The sequence below is a fragment of the Lytechinus pictus genome, chromosome 9 (assembly GCF_037042905.1).
Source record: "Lytechinus pictus isolate F3 Inbred chromosome 9, Lp3.0, whole genome shotgun sequence".
NCBI classification, from domain to species: domain Eukaryota; kingdom Metazoa; phylum Echinodermata; class Echinoidea; order Temnopleuroida; family Toxopneustidae; genus Lytechinus; species Lytechinus pictus.
Window position 1 is genome coordinate 14,417,730 of NC_087253.1, and position 18,281 is coordinate 14,436,010.

Below are 18,281 nucleotides of genomic sequence, written 5' to 3' on the forward strand. Positions count from 1 at the left end.
TTTCTCCCTTCCCTCCTCTTTCTATTTCTCCCTTTTTGGTGTTATATCACCCACGCGTATACGCCCCAGATATATTCATAATGTGCCAGAAATGTTAGGAAACTGGAGAAGAGGCAAAAGGGGCGAAATGAGCAGGGACAGAAAGAAAGGCAAAAAATAAAGAGATGAAAAACCAGAAGGGGGTATAGTAAGAGAAACAAAAGATATAAAGGAGAAATTATATTTCACTAAAGATCGGCCATATTGATCTTAAAATTAGATGACTGAGAGGTAAATTAAAAGCCCAAGTTCAGATTCCTTAACAAAAATATTGAAGGAAAAAAAAATACATGATAAATTAAAAATTGGCCTACAATAAACTACATAAGAAATAAATCATGTTTTGACATTCTTTTTTTTTTTTGTTAAAAATGTTTTTATGTTTTCACCCAAAATTAGCATTCTACAAGCAATAATATGAGTTAACAGCATAACATAATTTGTTTTATTTTCATACACTTATTTGCATCATTTATTTGGAAATATGAAGTTTTAATTTGTTGAAATTTTTCTTAACATTTGTAGTTTCAAAAACCAATATGCCTATACAGCGCGTATCGAAAAAAAAACGGGACAGATTTGAAAAGTCTATAAAATTTTTGTTTCAAATTATGACATCTATATATTGATGTTAATAGGTGCTCTGAGGTCTTATCTTTCAAATGTCATTAAAAAAATAGTTTTGTTCATGCTTGAGCGAACACGGTATGTTTTTGTTTGGGGTTAAAAAGGAATCTTGCGCCAAAATGGCGTAACATGATAAACATGATAAATATGATGATCAGACTTCTTGCTATTTAGCAGACTTCCTTTTAACCTTTTAATTATCTTTGACATAATTTTCGAATTATGCTGTTAAAATTCATTTTCGAATCTGTTTATTTGCCTGAATTGTTCTGTTGTTTCTTTTTAATATGTTCTCTTTTAGCTTTCAATATTCATTCTAAAAGCAAAAACTAAATTTTTAAACCGAAGTATGGGAAAGCGTGTATTTTTTAAATCCTTCCATTGTGTGCTACAAAGGTTATGGTGCTTTTAAACAGTGGCATACAGATGGGTGGGGGCTCGGGGTGTTACCCCCCCCCCCCCAATAAAAAAGTGGAAAGGGAATACAAGGAAAGATAGAAAGTGAAATATGATTTATTTTCTAAATATTTTGTCAAAATCTATCACAGAATTGGATATTAAAAAAAGTGTAAATTTTTGCTTGCTCGCTCACAACTATTTAAATACACTTTATCCGATCTGCCATATCTAGCTCCTTCAAAATTTACTCAATACATTGCCATTGAAAGACATGAATCCTTTCCTGTTTGCCCTGTCAAGCACTTAATTAAACTTGGTCAAGGAATCAATGACCCCTTGAAAATAGGATTCATGTTTTTCTATTATAAAGGTACCATAACGTAATTTTTTTCACCTAATAAAATACGATTTGAATAACTACAAGTTCTCCCAATTAACATGATTAATAACGCAAATCTTCTTCCTCGGGTTGACAAAAGTCTTCTTTTATTACTTATGAAGGAAAATTCAAAGGTTAAAGAAGTTTTAATGAAAAAACAAAATAATTCAAGTATATAAATTCATTTGTAAATAAAATTTGACAGCATAATTCGAAAATCATGGCGAAAATAATGAAAAGGTAAAAAGGAAGCCTGCTGATTAGCAAAAAGTCTGATCATCAAATTTCTAATTTCTGCCATTTTCGCGCAAGCCTCTCTTTGAGCCCCCGACAAAAACGTCCCGTGTTTGCTCAAGCATGAACAATTTTTTTTTTAATGGCATTTCAAAGATAAGATTTCAGAGCATCTATTAACATCAAAATATAGATATCATAATTTGAAACAATTTTTTATAGATTTTTCAAAACTGTCCCGTTTTTTTTATACGCACTGTATGGGGGTGCACATTTTCGCCAAACAGTCTGGCAAACTAACACTAACATTGGTGTGAAAAAGCACAGTTAAAGAGATCGATGCATACTGCGGACTGAAAATAGTATACAAATTCAAAAAAACAAAATGATGAAAATTTCATCAAAATCTGATAATAATAAATAGCAAAGTTTTGGCGTATGTGCCAGGTCTATGTAATACATGAAATATCGAGACATTATTTCTCCTATTAATCCTCACCTCCATCGAGCCCTATGTCGAACGCTGTATGGATCCGCCCCTGAATAAAAATTCACTAAAGGCGGACAAAAATCCCCCCCCCCCCAATTGCGATCGACATTGCCAGAGCCGCGCATGCGCGCGCTGCCGAGGTTGTCTGAATTACACGTATAGTCAATAGAACCAAATCCGCCGAGGAACCAAATCTGCAAACTTCAAGCCGCGCAAACCCGGCGGATATTTTTTTTTTTTTTTTTTTTTTTAAATGCACATAGCATTTCCATTTATTTGAAAGCAGGATAAAAGAGCAATGTAGATTAAATGCCTTGCTCACGGGCATAGGTGCCACGGCCGGGGATCGAACCCCGGACTTTACATGTGTAGCCAGGCGCCTTAGACCACTCGGCCACGGCAACTCCGATTAAAAACGATATCGGCCATTTAGAACGATATCTGCCGGCGGATACGGTATCCGCCGGTGGAACCGAATCCGCCGCTACACCGGCCGAACAAAGTTTTATGGCCAATTTTTTTTGACAGAAATGGTATTATTCCTTGTATTATTACAAATGTTAGAAAGGAAATTACAATACATGTTGGATACACCACACTCATATTCATGTTGTTCTGTCCTTTCCTACTTACAGTTTATTATTTGCCTGCTCAGGTATTCCAGCTGAAGTAAGTTCTTCTCAGAGATTAGAAAATGCCCAAAAAAAATAAACACCGAAAATGTCTTTAAAAATCGGACAAAGATTTACAATGTTTTGACATTTAAAACAAGGCTTTGGCATTGCCCCATTGCTTCAGTTAAATGCATGTCTTCATGAATATGTAATGAACAAATTAAATGCAAAGCTTTAATATGGTGTCATTCATAAACCCCATGACAGGGGCGGCGATCCTGGGGGCGGGGGCGCCCCCCCCCCCTCCTTCTTGAGGCACTGAAAAAGTGCCCTTTTCAGGAGTTATGCAAGAAAAATGCCCCCTAACGAACGTGTACTGACGTGCCCCTTTCACCTGAGAAGGACCTGTTGTATGCCCCTTATATTGCCTTTGATCAAGGGCCCTTTCTCGAATCAGTGCCCCTTTTTATCCAAGAAGAGTGCCCCTCACGAACGTGTTCTGTGCCACTTTTATACCTGAGAATGACCCGTTTTATGCCATTAGCTTTTTAATTAATCTTGTATAAGTGCCCTTTTTACCTAACTAAAGTGGCGCTGGGCTCACAAACTTGTTCTGTACACCTTTCACATAAGAAGACCTATGTGTTAACGAGTTCCCCTTTAGAACAAGAAAAACAATATTCTAAATTTTATATGTTACTGCTTGTGAAGGAAAAAATTGTAATAATCATACGTGCCTTAAGCCTTCATGACTGAGTCATGTGAGTGAGTGGGGTAGATAAGCAGTGGCGTACAGATTGGAGGGGGGGGGGGCTCTCCCCCTCCAATTTTTCATGAAAAAAAAAGGAAAGAGAGAGGGATGGGTAAAATATGACATTATTTGACAATATTATGTCAAAATCTATCACAAATTGTATTTTCGTTATAAAAGTGTCAAAATATTTGGCTCATTACGCCACTGTCATTTGTCTTTTGTTTTCTTAGTTTATTTAAGATAGTGCCCTTTTTTCCCTGTGCCCCTCCCCACTTTCAAATTCGCTCCGCCGCCCCTGCCCCATATAAACCATTATTATTCTTTTTTTATAATTGAATATTCATCAAATTTGTCTTCATGGATCAATCAGAGTCCAAATGAAAAAAAAAAGTGATTGTAAGAAAATCATCGCTGCAACATTTTTTTACAAGGGAGACATTATACAAACTTGAATGAAAATATGAAATATATTAATTGCATACAGGCCTAGAACAAAATAGCAAAGGTGGATCCATGCATGGGCCGAACGCGACCGCCCACCCCCCCTTTATTGCGGTGCAATAAAAAGAGAATGGGGAAAGAAAAAAAGGAAGAAAGACGTAGAGGACAAATTAATAGAAAACCTTTCTCCCTCGCTTCGCTCGTAAGCAGCTTAATATTTTTACAAATTTTTCATGATCCCATCTCTTTTATTATTTTGGTTGATTAATTTATTTGTGCTTGTTAATAGGCCTATACCAATGCACCTGTCAATGTTTTTTTTTTGTATTAGTCAAAAGCATTACAGATTTACTTTAGGTGTTGAAGCCTACCCTTCATTTCCGAAGTAATTAAGTGCGATTCACATACAATTTTATCGCAATGTATATCTGATTGTTGATAGTGAATGATTACCCCCCCCCCCCAAAGAAAAAAAAAATAGTCTACCCTCTATTTTTAAAGAATAGCTGTTATATAATTTCAATTTATTAGAATGCAAGATAAAAGAGCACCTATAGTGTTTCAAGCGTTCGATCCTGATCATGATCCTGTCGACGAATGGCAAACGGGGTTACAAGGGTCACGTCACTTGAGCGCTTGAATGGTGACACCAATGCCATATGGATGCTCAGATTCATGTCAGGAAATTTGACATTGATCCCCGGGGGGGGGGGGGAGCACTCAGTATATAATGCATAGTGGGTATGTGCCGCGGAGGGGACCCCCATTTTTACACTCAAATTTCCGTTCCAACGCCAAAGTAGAGGAATTTAACACATCAGATTAAGTTTGCGTAAAGTCATTCTATCATTTATTGGAACCAAGGCTGAACATAGCCGACTATTAAATTACATATATTGGCGTGATCCATTTTTCCTTTTCCCCTCACTGATCGATAAATCATAATTCCTAAATTAACAAACACATGCATATAGTAGTAGGAAACTTAATTATACCCGAGGTATTCTACCTTAGATATTGAGTTATAATTACTATAGATTACAGTGTACAATCATAAATGGTACATAACTCCAACTTTAAACCTCTAGCAAAAAGCAAAACTGAAACAATGTACTTATAACACAATCCAAAACATCACAATTAACATTTCTAAATTCTGTTGAAAACGATTAAGTTAAAGCCTTGGTCGACTTCGATTCCAAACAATAGAAAGTTTTTACACCGCTATCTTTGCACCTTTTCACTAACAAATTACATATCTCTATATATGTGTGACAATCCAAGAAATACATGTACCAAGAATTCTCTTCAAATGAAAATAACAATATGCATGCTGTACACATTTGATGCAATCAACGAAATACATGTAAATAACAAAATCTGTTTTACTAAAGCTGTTCAAGCATGTAGTATAATAATAATGATAATAAACATAAACATACATATGTATCCACTGAAACTTATTCTATAAAGCAATTGCGCAGCTTGTCTCATTTTCTGTTTATATACTCTCATCAATATTAGTTCAACATAAAGCAATTGCGCAGCTTGTTTCATTTTCTGTTAATATACATTCACCAATATTAGTTCAAATTCAACTGAATTAAAACAGTAATACAACATGTTAATTTTTCTCTGCGCATATAGTCATCAATAATGAAACAGACTCAAAAGGGCAATCACATAGTATTGCTAACTTTTCTCTGCGCAAACAACAGTCATCAAAAGTAGTCCAAATTTAAACACAAATTAAAGGCATGGCTCCCTTACCACACAACAACACACAATCTTCCGACAGCCTCATATCGTATACATTTAACGTTTTGTAATTCTTTCTGCCATATTAACTCCTTTGTCTCTAATTTTCTGGGTATATGTAAGCTACATGAAAATACTAAACATTGTGACTCTTCAAGATGCAAAACTTTTCCGTACATATGTAAGCTATATGAAAATACTTAAACATTTTGACTCAAACTGACAGTGCTTAAAACCATTGCCACTATTCTATAAACTAATCAAAGAAATATACCAAGAGATTAAAAAGGATATGATTTTGGCATCCCTGTAAAGGAGCATACAAACAAATACCGTTAAAGAGCAATAGCCAAAACTCGTTTACAAAATATTATCCATATGCCGTTCATAAATATAACGATTCAAAGGAAAATGCATAAAGTATGCATAAGGTATGTGTAAAGTATTTGTCCCAAGTGCATGAATAATAAAACACTAAAAAATTGAGCTTCAAACTAAGCTTAAAGACAAATATCCAAATAATATCATACAAAACTCAATAAGTTATTCTTCAAAGGACGGCGACAGACTATTGAAACATCATATAAGGCAACAAGCGTCAAAAGTAACATGACTTGATATGATTTGCAATCACAAATAGTTTCAATAACCTGATTGACATAAAAAAAATGCAGTATTACATAATGATAAACAGCGGGCAATGATAAAAATATCACATTCGTCATAAACATCAACAACCATCGGAACATATTACAAAACCAAAATCATATTGATACCAGTCTAACGTCCTTTATTGTCTTATAAGCATACCAAATCTATGCAAAGAAAAAAAATGATGGGAACATTACATGGACAGCAATCGGAAAATTAAAAAGAAAAGGGGGGCACGCACAAGAAAATATCAAGTGTATCACAAGTCATGTTAAATGCTGACAAAAAAAATAAAAAAAACCAAATCATTCAAAACAAAAGGCGTACAAATGACATAAGAAAAGAGTTACGAGTCCAAATAAGCATAGTCAAGAAATAGTCCTATGAGCTCAGCAGAAGACTCACAAAGATTGAGGATGAATGGCCAATTACACAGCAAGAATGGGACACGGTGTGGGCTGTAAGGGAACGGAGGGGCAGGGGGAGGTGTTGGGAGCCACAGCAGACTGTTTACCTCCCAATGGGAGGTAAACAGTCTGCTGTTGGAATGGAGCTAATTCAGGACCTTGTACGTTGGAATGTAAGGGAGGCACCATCTGGTCAGGTTGCATCACGTAAGGTGCCAAAAATGTCAAGGTAGGTACGACAAGTCTGTGGGAATGACTGTCCATAAACGCGTCAGGATGGAGCAATGACACATTAGCCAGCGGACGGCTAAGGAAACAATTCCGGGTCTTCAATGTGATAAAAGAGATGATTGGGATCGCCAGACCGCTGTAGCACTCATCCGGTGGGCGACCATGGGGCGCATGGACATCGGGGCAACTGACAGGGGCGTCATCCAAAGTAGATCGAAAGTCACCGACCGGTGCAGAGACTGACGCTTCACGGCTACTGCTAACAGGATGAAGTGTCCTCGAAAGCTTAAGACGGGAGTGATCACTGCCATCTTTGTAGAGGGTGTGGGATAAGTAAGCACTGGTCGTTGTTGCGGGGGCATCAGGAGGGCGACTGGGAGGAGCTAGGGCCCTCTCTCTAGGGACGTGAAGGAGAGTCACTTGGGAAGGACTGGTGGCCATGTCCGAGGGAATGTCTTGAGCAGGATGTTTCACATCATCTGTTGGGATCAGTCTGAGCGTCTTTACCATGTGAACTGGGTCCATGGTTCTGGATGGGCCAACTGATGAAGACACTTGAACTTGCAGTTCATCACTCGGGACTGGATGAAACCCTGGTACGACAGCGTCTGGAACAACATCCTGCAACAGATGTAACTGAGAAACTGATCCGTCTGGTTGAGAACATATAGGTACCGTGTCACTGACTGCATTAATATCATCGAGACGGCTGTCATGAGCATAACTTGTATCAATGCTAGAGGCTTGATTGAGATTAACGTTTCTGGATACACGTGCGCATTCGATGCCGACGCGACAGGCACGATGGGACTGCAGGTCATCCTTGCTACAAGATTCACTGTGTAACTCGTCGTTGCAGGCATTATTATCCTCATCTATCTCTGATGAGCCACAACCCGGATTGGTGAGAAAGTCACCCGAAAAGTCAACACGATCAACAAAGTCATTCACTGACGTGTCAGCACTCGTCAATCTAGGCTCAGAATGGGGGACACTTATTGGTCCAGCCGGGAATCCACAACCATGGACATACTCTGGAATGTCAAATATCTCATCTGACTTCGATGAGCAACCAATAACATAGCATGATATTGCTGGACACACTGCCAAATGTCACACTTCATTGACTTGATCAGATTCAATCAGAAAATCACAAAGGCTTGCGCAACTCTCCTCAGCAAGTTGACTAACTCTGAGCTCGCACACGCCTGTCTCATACTCATAGTCATACTGCACATTCTCATTGTACATTATGAACTCATTTCCTGATTCGCCTGTTACTAGCTCACATACATCTGGGTCACATTCACTTTCTTTATTAACAGACATATCTGCATCTGTCTCATATTCACAATCATTGTCAATCCCATCACCACTGACGTTACAACAATCGTCGCTGAACCCAAAATGAATGCATATAATAGACCAAATTTGAGCAAGAGATGTTGAAGAATTGATGATTTGGCCTCGCGAAATGACAGGGCAATAAATCGAGATCTGGCCAAGCATACATTCTAACAATATTGCTTTTTGTGCAGCAGATATCCGATTCGGCAAGTCAACAGGATCATCATGAAAACCCCGAAAAGGCTTCAACTTTGACTTCCTATGCCATGAACAATCACGAACAAGAAAAGGTGTAAATTTAGAATAGGTCTGAAGTAAATGGAGCAGGGACTGCCTCCATCCAACGAAGGATTCATATGTCTCGTCCTTCATTAAGCGCCTATGTGCGGGCGCTAATTCCGCGGACTGCGCCATCGTAATTATGTATACGTGGGGCTATCCAAAGTGCTTACCGTGTACTGAAGCACTTGATCGTAAGTGATGAACAGCCAGACAATCGCAAATATCACTACAACCACTGTATCTGATTGTCGATGTGGTAGCCAGATATGGCCTATAATTCTTACTTCAACTGACTGGGTAAAGATTCCACCGCTGCCACCACGCCAAAGTAGAGGAATTTAACACATCAGATTAAGTTTGCGTAAAGTCATTCTATCATTTATTGGAACCAAGGCTGAACATAGCCGACTATTAAATTACATATATTGGCGCAAGGCATAGCATTTTTGTCTTATTGAGAAAAAGAATAAAGAAAGCCGCTCCAAAGCATAGCATTTTCTTCTTATCGAGAAAAAAGAAGAAAGATATCCGCTCCAAAGCTTCGCATATTTTCCGTTACGCCGTTCCGGTCGCATTGATCTGCTACGATGAGCCGCAATTTTGGTGAAAAGCGGCCGGAGAGCGCTGTCCGACCATCGCCTCTGCGCTAGCGCAGCCGGCGCCCGTGCGCCGTTCTAGCTGCATGTATGCCCGTTCCATTGGGATGCACACGCAGGCGACCCGTTCCAAGGACCCCCGTTTTCACAAACATTTGTAGTTCCGAAGCCCGTTCCGAGGACCCTCCTTTTTACAATAAGCCCGCTCCAAGGCCCCCGTTTTTTGTCTCGCCCGCGGCACACCCCTACCACTTTTTTGGTCGAGTGCCCCCCCCCCCCGGGCATTGATCCAGAGCAGGACTACCAGAGGCACCATCGCGTTAGACGCCCACCAGCAAAGCTTTCCCAGCCAAGGAGCTGCTGAAAGGTGCTGCTGCACCCTATGCTTGCTTATCTGCAGTCTGCTGAACATTTGCTTGCATTGCCCTATGCAGTGCACACACACAATAGCTATCAAACACAGTGAGGGGTTGCCTACTCTAGCAGTTAGGTTTGGTCTATTCATAAACAAATTAAGGAGTTACTCAACCAAATAGGCTCTTCCACTGGCTAATAAAGGGGAGTTTGAATAAGCTTCTGACAAGGACTACCAGAGGCACCATCGCGTTAGACGCCCACCAGCAAGGCTTGATGACGCTCCTCAAACTGCAGCAGCATTATCACTCCATGCATTCTACAGGAAAGAGTTCAAGAGCGTATTTTACTGATACTGCAATTCAAGGAGATAATGCAGCCAACACTTGACAAAGTGAAGCCAATATCACGTTTGCTCTTGCCTCCAACGCCAGCAACTCCAACTATGGCAGATGTTGTTGACTTTTGTAAACTCTTTCCAAAAGAAGTAGATCGCGAGGCAATGAAAGTGGAACTAGAATGCTTCCATGACATGGCAGTGGCAAGAGATCTGCAAAGTGTTGCTGACGCAGCCACTTTGGCATTTGACAAGAAGTCTATTCTTCCTCTCACTTGGAATGCTTACAAGCTTCTCATGACAGCACCAATAAGTGTTGCAAAGGATGAACGCACCTTCAGCCATATGAAGTTTATTAAGAATTTTTATAGATCAACCATGGGAGACCGGCGACTGGACAACCTGCTACTCCTGAACTGTAAAAAGGACCTCACAGGTACTGCCGACTTAAATCGCTTGCTAACAACTTAATTGGTCATCAAAACCAAGACGTTGAATATGATATAGAATAACATACAAGATAAAGGTAACTTCAATAATTTCTGTAACATTTTTAATGGCTGAAAGAGATACATGTTAGCAGTAGCACTCTTGAAATTTTAGTTGAGACATTTTGCACAGAAGGTCAATCAAAAATTAACAAATCTTTGATTTTGATATTAATGCATAGGGTATATCATTATACTGCAAGTTAGCAACTACGGCACACTAGCCTTTCTATTTTGATCCAAAATGTTTATTTTTACAGTGCAAATATCTTTGTATATCTTTGTATACATGTAATTTACCTTAAAGTATTCACCAAATGCCACTAATTCAATTCTAAAAATTCAAAATCTTTTAGCATGTGATTATTGTAGGGGGGAAAAACACATCCCCCATCAGACACCCCTGTGCTCACGTTGGCGCTGTCACGCCAAATTTAGTTGGCAAATTTAGCTGGTAACCCCCCCCCCCCCCCAACAAAATGCTTCTGGCTACGGCCCTGATGGGGCAGCTGCTGATAAATGACGTCACCGATTAAAAAACTAGATTCTAATAATACTCAAACTTTCACCAATATATTGATGCATTTGCACAAAATCCTTCTATTGATCTTCATTTTTTTTTTTTGGGGGGGGGGAGGGAGGAGTCTTGGGGAAAAAAATTACATCGAAAAACAATTCTGAAATAAACGTACCCGCTGGGTGTTTCGTAGAGTTATGACTCGGACTGGAATATGTTTTTTTAAAGGGGAATGAAACCTTTGAGACCAAGTAGGCTTGTGTCGAAACAGAAAAATCAAAGAATAAGAACAAAGAAAGTTTGAGAAAAAGCGGACAAATAATGAGAGTTATGAGCATTTGAATATTGCAATCACTAATATGCTATGGTGATCCTCCCATTGGCAATGCGACAAAGAGGTGTGATGTCACATGTGAACAACTTTCCATTTGATGGACTACAAAATACTCCCAAATTGTCTCTTTTTGCTTTTTTCTTATGGTGATACAAACTCTTTTTTATCCATGATGTGTTCTTTGAAAATCTGTATTACATGCCCTCCTATCACATACTCTACTGATAGATGTGATAAAAGAGACAGATATGTACTAAAGTAATGGGGAGAGTTGTTCACAAATGACATCACACATCTTTGTCGCATTGTCAATGTTAGGATCTCCATAGCATTGGTGATCGCAATATTCAAATGCTCATAACTTTCTCACTATTTGTCTGATTTTTCTAAAACTTTCGTTGATCTGTTTTTTCTGTTTTCACACAAGCTATCTTGTTCCAAATGTTTCATCCTCCTTAAAGTGTTAGGTCAGTTACAAAGAAATGGCCACCCATCATGCGTAGATTCATTCGAAACTTACAGACACTGGCGGATCCAGGGGGGGGGGCACAGCCAGGCCGTGCCCCCCCCCCCCCTCTCCTCGTGAGAGGCACAATTAAAATTTGAAATGTAAAGATGCTGTTAAAACAGAAGTGTGCCCCCCTTTTAAAGTGAAGACCTTTTTTTTTGCTTGTCAAATTTGACGAAATCTCCTTAATTTTGGGAAAACTTTTTTTTTTTTGCTTGTCAATTTTTTCTCGGGAAAATGTGCCCCCCCCTTTTGGAAAATCCTGGATCCGCCCCTGCTTACAGAAAAGAAGTTTCTAAATTTGACACCCCGCTTTGGAGTGTCGTAAACCTGCACGACTGGACAATATCCTTTGGTGCTAGGTCTGTAACACAAGAATATACTATTTAGCACAAGAAAGGGTACCTACCGGTCGTACTCAAAACTTATTCACAACTTTTAATTTCCAGTAGCTTCATTACACACTCACCCAATTACAAACATGAAAACATTTATTTTCTTTCTGAGCAGAATTATCCAATTTGCATAATGATGATGCTTGCGAGAGGAATTTATGAATCCCTAACTCACTCAGAATTGCAATTTGAGTAGTTGGGTTGAATTTCATATTTTGTAGGATGGGGGGTCGGGTGTCCGGACACTTTATTTTTTTGAAGCCTTCTTTTTTGTCTTTGTATTACACTAAGAATATGACTTCAATATTTGTAGTCATCTTCTATTTTGTTCTTTATAAGATTTCCTAACATTTTGTACTGAAAATTGCTCAAACTTCGCTTGTAAATTTTTCCAAATGACTTTCAAAAATTGATCGTCCGGACACACAACCCGTCCGGACACACAACAACTGGGTATACGCTTTTTTTTGTGATATCACAGGAGACCGAAGAATGTTGTAATCGATCAGCATCCTAACTCTATAATCGATCAATTGTAAGAGAATAAAATACAGCTTTTCATTAATTTTTTTGTACAATCTGAAAAAAAAACTTTTTGTCTGACCTGTGCCACGGTTGCTGGGGTGGCGAAATATGTTCAAATCCTGTAGGCAACACAACGACAGATCTAATCAACTACCAAAGAAAATCCGCTCCCCCGCTACACAAAAAGAAAAATTTAATAAAATTTTGTTGAACCTTTAGGGAAAACATAATAATATGCTTCAATGATTTGTTAAGAAAAAACTAGCATTTCATCTTTAACTAATTTAAATTAGGCAAATTTATTTACATATACATCTCATAATTTTGAAATGTTATACCAAATATCTTGTAATATTCAAACACCTTTGTAGGTCTATGAAATTCGTATTGCTGGGATGGCGAAATTTTTTCATATCCCATAGGCAAATACGGTAACACAACAAATCAAATTAGAAATTGAAAAAAAGGCACTTCCCCCTCCGTCTCTCTTCCTTCTACTCGATTTCTTCATAATGATAATAATTAAAGCAATAGTAATTATTATTACTATTATTATTATTATCATTATTTTTATTATTATTATCATTGTTATTAATTCTTTATTACTACAGTTACTGTTATCATCACAATTATTATTCATTATTTGCTACTATTATATTATTATTATTTCTATTACTATTGTTACTATTATCATTATCACTATTATTGTAATTATTACTTTTATTACTATTTATTATTACTACTACAATTATTATCATTATTGTTCATTATTATTTTTTTTTTAAATACAAATCGAAGAGGTTTAATGAAAGATCCTTGAGAAAAATGATACACTGATAAGAAATTTCTGAAATAGACAAACCCGCTGGGTGTTTCATAAATTATGTACGACTGCAACATTTCTTTGGTGTTATGTCAGTAATATAGGGATATATCATTTCGTACAAAAAATATCAACAGTCATGCGTAGATTTATTCAAGAATTACTGAAAGAAAAAAAGTTTTTAATTTTAACACCCCCACACTGCTAGTGTAGTAAAGCTGTACTGCCTGGACCATGTTCTTTGGTGCTATGTCAGTAACATTGTGATAAATCGATTTGAGTAGTTGGTGAGTTATGGGTTAAATTTTATATTTTGTATGCTTTTTTAGTGAATTTTGATTTTAGTGATTTTAGTGACATCACTGTAGCGCTTCTCAACCTTTTTTTACTCGAAGACCACTTTGACTCTCAGATTTTTTTCGAGGCCCACCTACCAAATTTTAAGAAAAGCGATATGATTACTTGTCTCGATTCACAGATAGACAATGATAATAATGAGCATATTACTGCGTAACTTTATGATCTTCTGCTGTGAATTCAATCCAGCCTGTATCCCCTCAAACTACTCTTTTGGCTTTCTTGCACTCTTCGGATGTTTTGTGTTTAGGTGTATCTGGACACGCTGAAGCTTTGACGGTTTAAGCGCATCATTTGACAATACTTCAGCACATTGGACACGCATTGCTTTTGGTTTTGCATCGCTGCCAGTCATGATGAATCCAAATTCTGGGTCACATTGTCTTACAGTTACCTTCTGAGACTTTTCAACAGTAGATTTGTTCCCTCCCTCACCCTTTTTGCTTTAAAAAATGGTCAGTTTTGATGAAAGCATGTTTCGTGAAATTTGAACATGAAGCTCTGAAGCACATTCCAAGGTACTGTACGTGTAAGGTTCACATAAGTTAGATCGAAACCATCATACAATGTGCCATGTACATTTACATTGAAACATGCATATGATACCTAAGCGTGCTTAGCTTTGTTTGACCCAGGCACGTAGACCGATCGAACATAACATTTTTGGACAGGTCTGTGAAATATACTTTATTTTCCCCGGCTTCCTCTTGAGCTTCTTGCGGCCCACCTGAGAGAGCTTCGCGGCCCATCGGTTGAGAAGCGCTGCTGGAGAGCGTGGACCCACCTTGGTGGAACGAACAATTTTGTAATCGATCAGGATTCAAACTCTGTAATCGATCATTTGTAAAAGATTACTAGTATAATACAGCTTTTCATTAATGAAAAAAAAAGAAATAGAAATCTATACAAATTCGTAAATTGAAAATTTATTTGAATTTGTTTGAATCTTTGAAAAATACAAAGAATTGATGCGTTCTTATTATTTGATTGGACGGAGATTGCAGTACCGCATAAACTAATTTAAAGTAAATAAAATGTATATATATATATATTTCATGTCTAACTTATTAAGGTTGTTGTTAACATTCCCCCTTTTTGCAGGTCTGTGGAGTACGTTTTGCTGGGGTGGCGAAATTATCTTTCAAATCCCGTAGGCAGTTATGGTACGACATAGATCAAAACTTGCCTGAATAAAACGAAAACAATCATTCCCACCCCATTTGGAAAATCTCGTTTTTTATGTAAATATATGACACTCGGGGAAAAAGTTAAATATGATGAATTCATTGTAGAACTTTATTCCAAATGCATGTCATTATCATCAGTGTTATTTATAATTATGTATTGGGGGATATCTGATATTGTGTTTTATTGTAACACTCAAGTAAAAAAAATTGTGTTCAATTTATGAGTTGTCAAGGTATTCATTAATTTGTAAAGACATCAGACTTTTATTTGTCAAACGTATTTTATTTTGTATATGAATTGAAGTTGTCAATAAAAACTACCTAATACAAAAAATGCAATCAATACATACAAATAAATCGATCGTTCTCTTAAAAGAAAATATTGCAATTTGTGTTTCTTATCGCTAAATCGTTATTATCTGATACATGAATATACACATAATTAAATACATTATACATAAAGGAAACGACTCGTTGCTGTCAGTTGCAGTACCAGTATTTATGTCATGTTGGACAAGACTGGTCTGTCCAAAATCCGACTCTCCTCAGATAATTTTCTATCAGCAGTTCTTTTATCAAGTCTCAGTACATTATGGTTCCTGGTTCTTGGCCCCGACTTTTGTTTCCTTCGTCCTGTCTTTTTCAGCCTTTACTTTCGATAGTAGGATTTCTTGGTTGTTGTGGCAGCACTATAAAAAAAATACTGCAACTTCACACTCCTGTTCTTCCAGAGCTCGGCTGTACCTGGTTGTCCGCTTCACATCACTCCTCTGACCCTCCATTCTCAGAAAACTAGGCCTAAAAACACCATCAAATGAGTGAGGTTCAGCACTTATTTCTTATTTCACTCTTATTTCTGGTGTTACTATGACATCTAGGAAATGCCCTCGGGCAAGCCGATCAACTCCGCAAGGTATACCTCAGCTTTGCCTCCAAAGCCAAACCTGTTTCTGAGCCTGTATACCAACTCGTCGTAAGTCTCCAAGCATTCCAGGTTGTTGGGTTAACAACTTCACAGCAGGGCCCAATTGCAGCAAGAAACTGAACTGCTTCTCATTTTGTCCATCCGTTCTCTCAAGCACAGGCCTCAAAGTGATGCAAACAAATCTTGGACAGGGATGCGTCCATCAAATCTGTCCGGTACCAGATGTGGTCGTCTGCCAATCATAGCATCAACATTTGCTATTCCAGCATCCTGCATATGTTGGGGAAAACTATGGTGGTGTAAAATGAACCACAGGTTTTGCAGTAGGAGATCGGCTCTCTAGGCGTTGAACTGAATCCAGTCTGCTGTTCCCCTTCCATATGTGAGTCATACGTCTGCCTGCTTGTCCACTCACAGTTGGGGGAATCCGGACCATCCCGGATCTGATCCGCGGTGGTCTGGGAGAGAGATCCGCGTTGGCGCCTTGGGCATCCTTGAAGGTCCTTGGTGGTCCGTGTTGGTCCACGTCCGGGAGTCCATCCATGGACTGCCAGCTAGACAAGCAATCCGGGATGGTCCGTGTAGTTGCTGTGGAAGTCCGTGTAGCTGCCTCGAGTATCCTTGGCAGTGCGACTTCTCTTTCCCCATCAATGTTATACAACGCTGTTTACTTTATGAACTTTTCAGTAGTTGTTAAACAGTTGACATAAACATATATGCTTTATATATTCAAAAATCAAAATTGACATTTGTTGTTTAAGATATCAAGTACTTAACAACTACTCCGGCAACTACTTTAAAAACAGTAAACTGTGTTGTATAAAAAGAAAATAAAACAACGTATTTACCATTGTAGAGCCTTATTTCCATAGTTCAGAGAACTTTATATTTTCATGTACAGGTTAGATGCAGTTCAGTATTCTATAGGTCAGAGAACTTTCTTTATAAACAAGTTGGAATGTTAGATGCAATTCAATTCATCTGCTCAGTCTTTGTGAATTTCACTTCTTTGTTAAGACATGGAGTTGACCTGGATTACCGGTACATGCTTCAATTCATTGATTCTCTGTATGTTCTGTTACACACACATTGACTATACAGTATAGGGCCTACACACTGATTGCTGATTGGTTAATGATTATGTTAATTCGATGTCTATGATTTTGGAGAGGAGACAGAAATAAAGTGAGCCACGTGCTCTTGGGCAGTTCCAGCCTAGCCTTGAATAGAGAGACTTCTCTGTGTTTTTATAGCACTAACACCTGTGTAGTGAACCCTAAATCTAACTCCAGTAGCCACCCTACATCTGGTAGCAGCGGTGTTCTACAGTGTTCTACAGTGTTTTCTTGCTGGTCATTTATAATTTTCTCCCTTCATCGTGATTATTTTGGATGTTTTAGTAGCTGTCTCCCTTCATCACTTTGGATACTTTGTGGAATCACTCTACTTCGTGCATCATTGGATACTCCGTGACTGTGCATATACTTCAGTGGATACTTTATACATTACAGTGATTAGTAGATTTACTCCATCATTGTGAAAACTTATTGGATCCCTCTACTCTGGAACATTGTATTTTCTGCAGAGATAGGAATAGGATTTATGTCTTCACACTAATTGTCATCTACTCTGGTGAGACTTTTACTTTTACTTATGCCTATAATCTCGCTGTTACTATTTCATGATGTTTCGCCTGGAGCTCCCTGAAGTTTTTACAGGAGAACATGAAACTGATTTTCAACAGTGGGTAAAGAGATTTGAAGTCGCTTTAGATGCGTCGGGGTCGACTTCTGGCCTGAAGAAAGAAGTGTTTCTCCCAACCCGCTTAGGTGGCGCAGCATTCTCATTGTGGGATGGTATGCCCACAGATGTGAAAAATAACTATGATGCAGCAAAATCAAGACTATCTCAAGTCTTCTCCAGAAAAGGTTTTCTAGACATTTTTAGGACAAATGCAGCAGCTAGACCCAGAGCAACTGAGGAGCCCTTAGAAGTTTATGCTGCAATTGTTCAGAAACTTGTATTAGAGGCGTTTCCGGATTATGAAGAGAGAGCAAGAAATGGAGAGAATCTAAGACGCTTCATTGCAGGTCTTGACCCATTTCTTCAGTTGAAGGTTCGAGAGCATGGTGCAAAGACAATAGAGGAGGCGTTACAGATTGCAGTAAGGATGGAAAGAGCATTGCACCAAAGCCCTATGCAGCATCCTCCATCGACTGAAGCTCCTTTCAAACCGCAAGTCGCCAGTGTAGACCATGATGCCTTATTGGACAAATTAATGG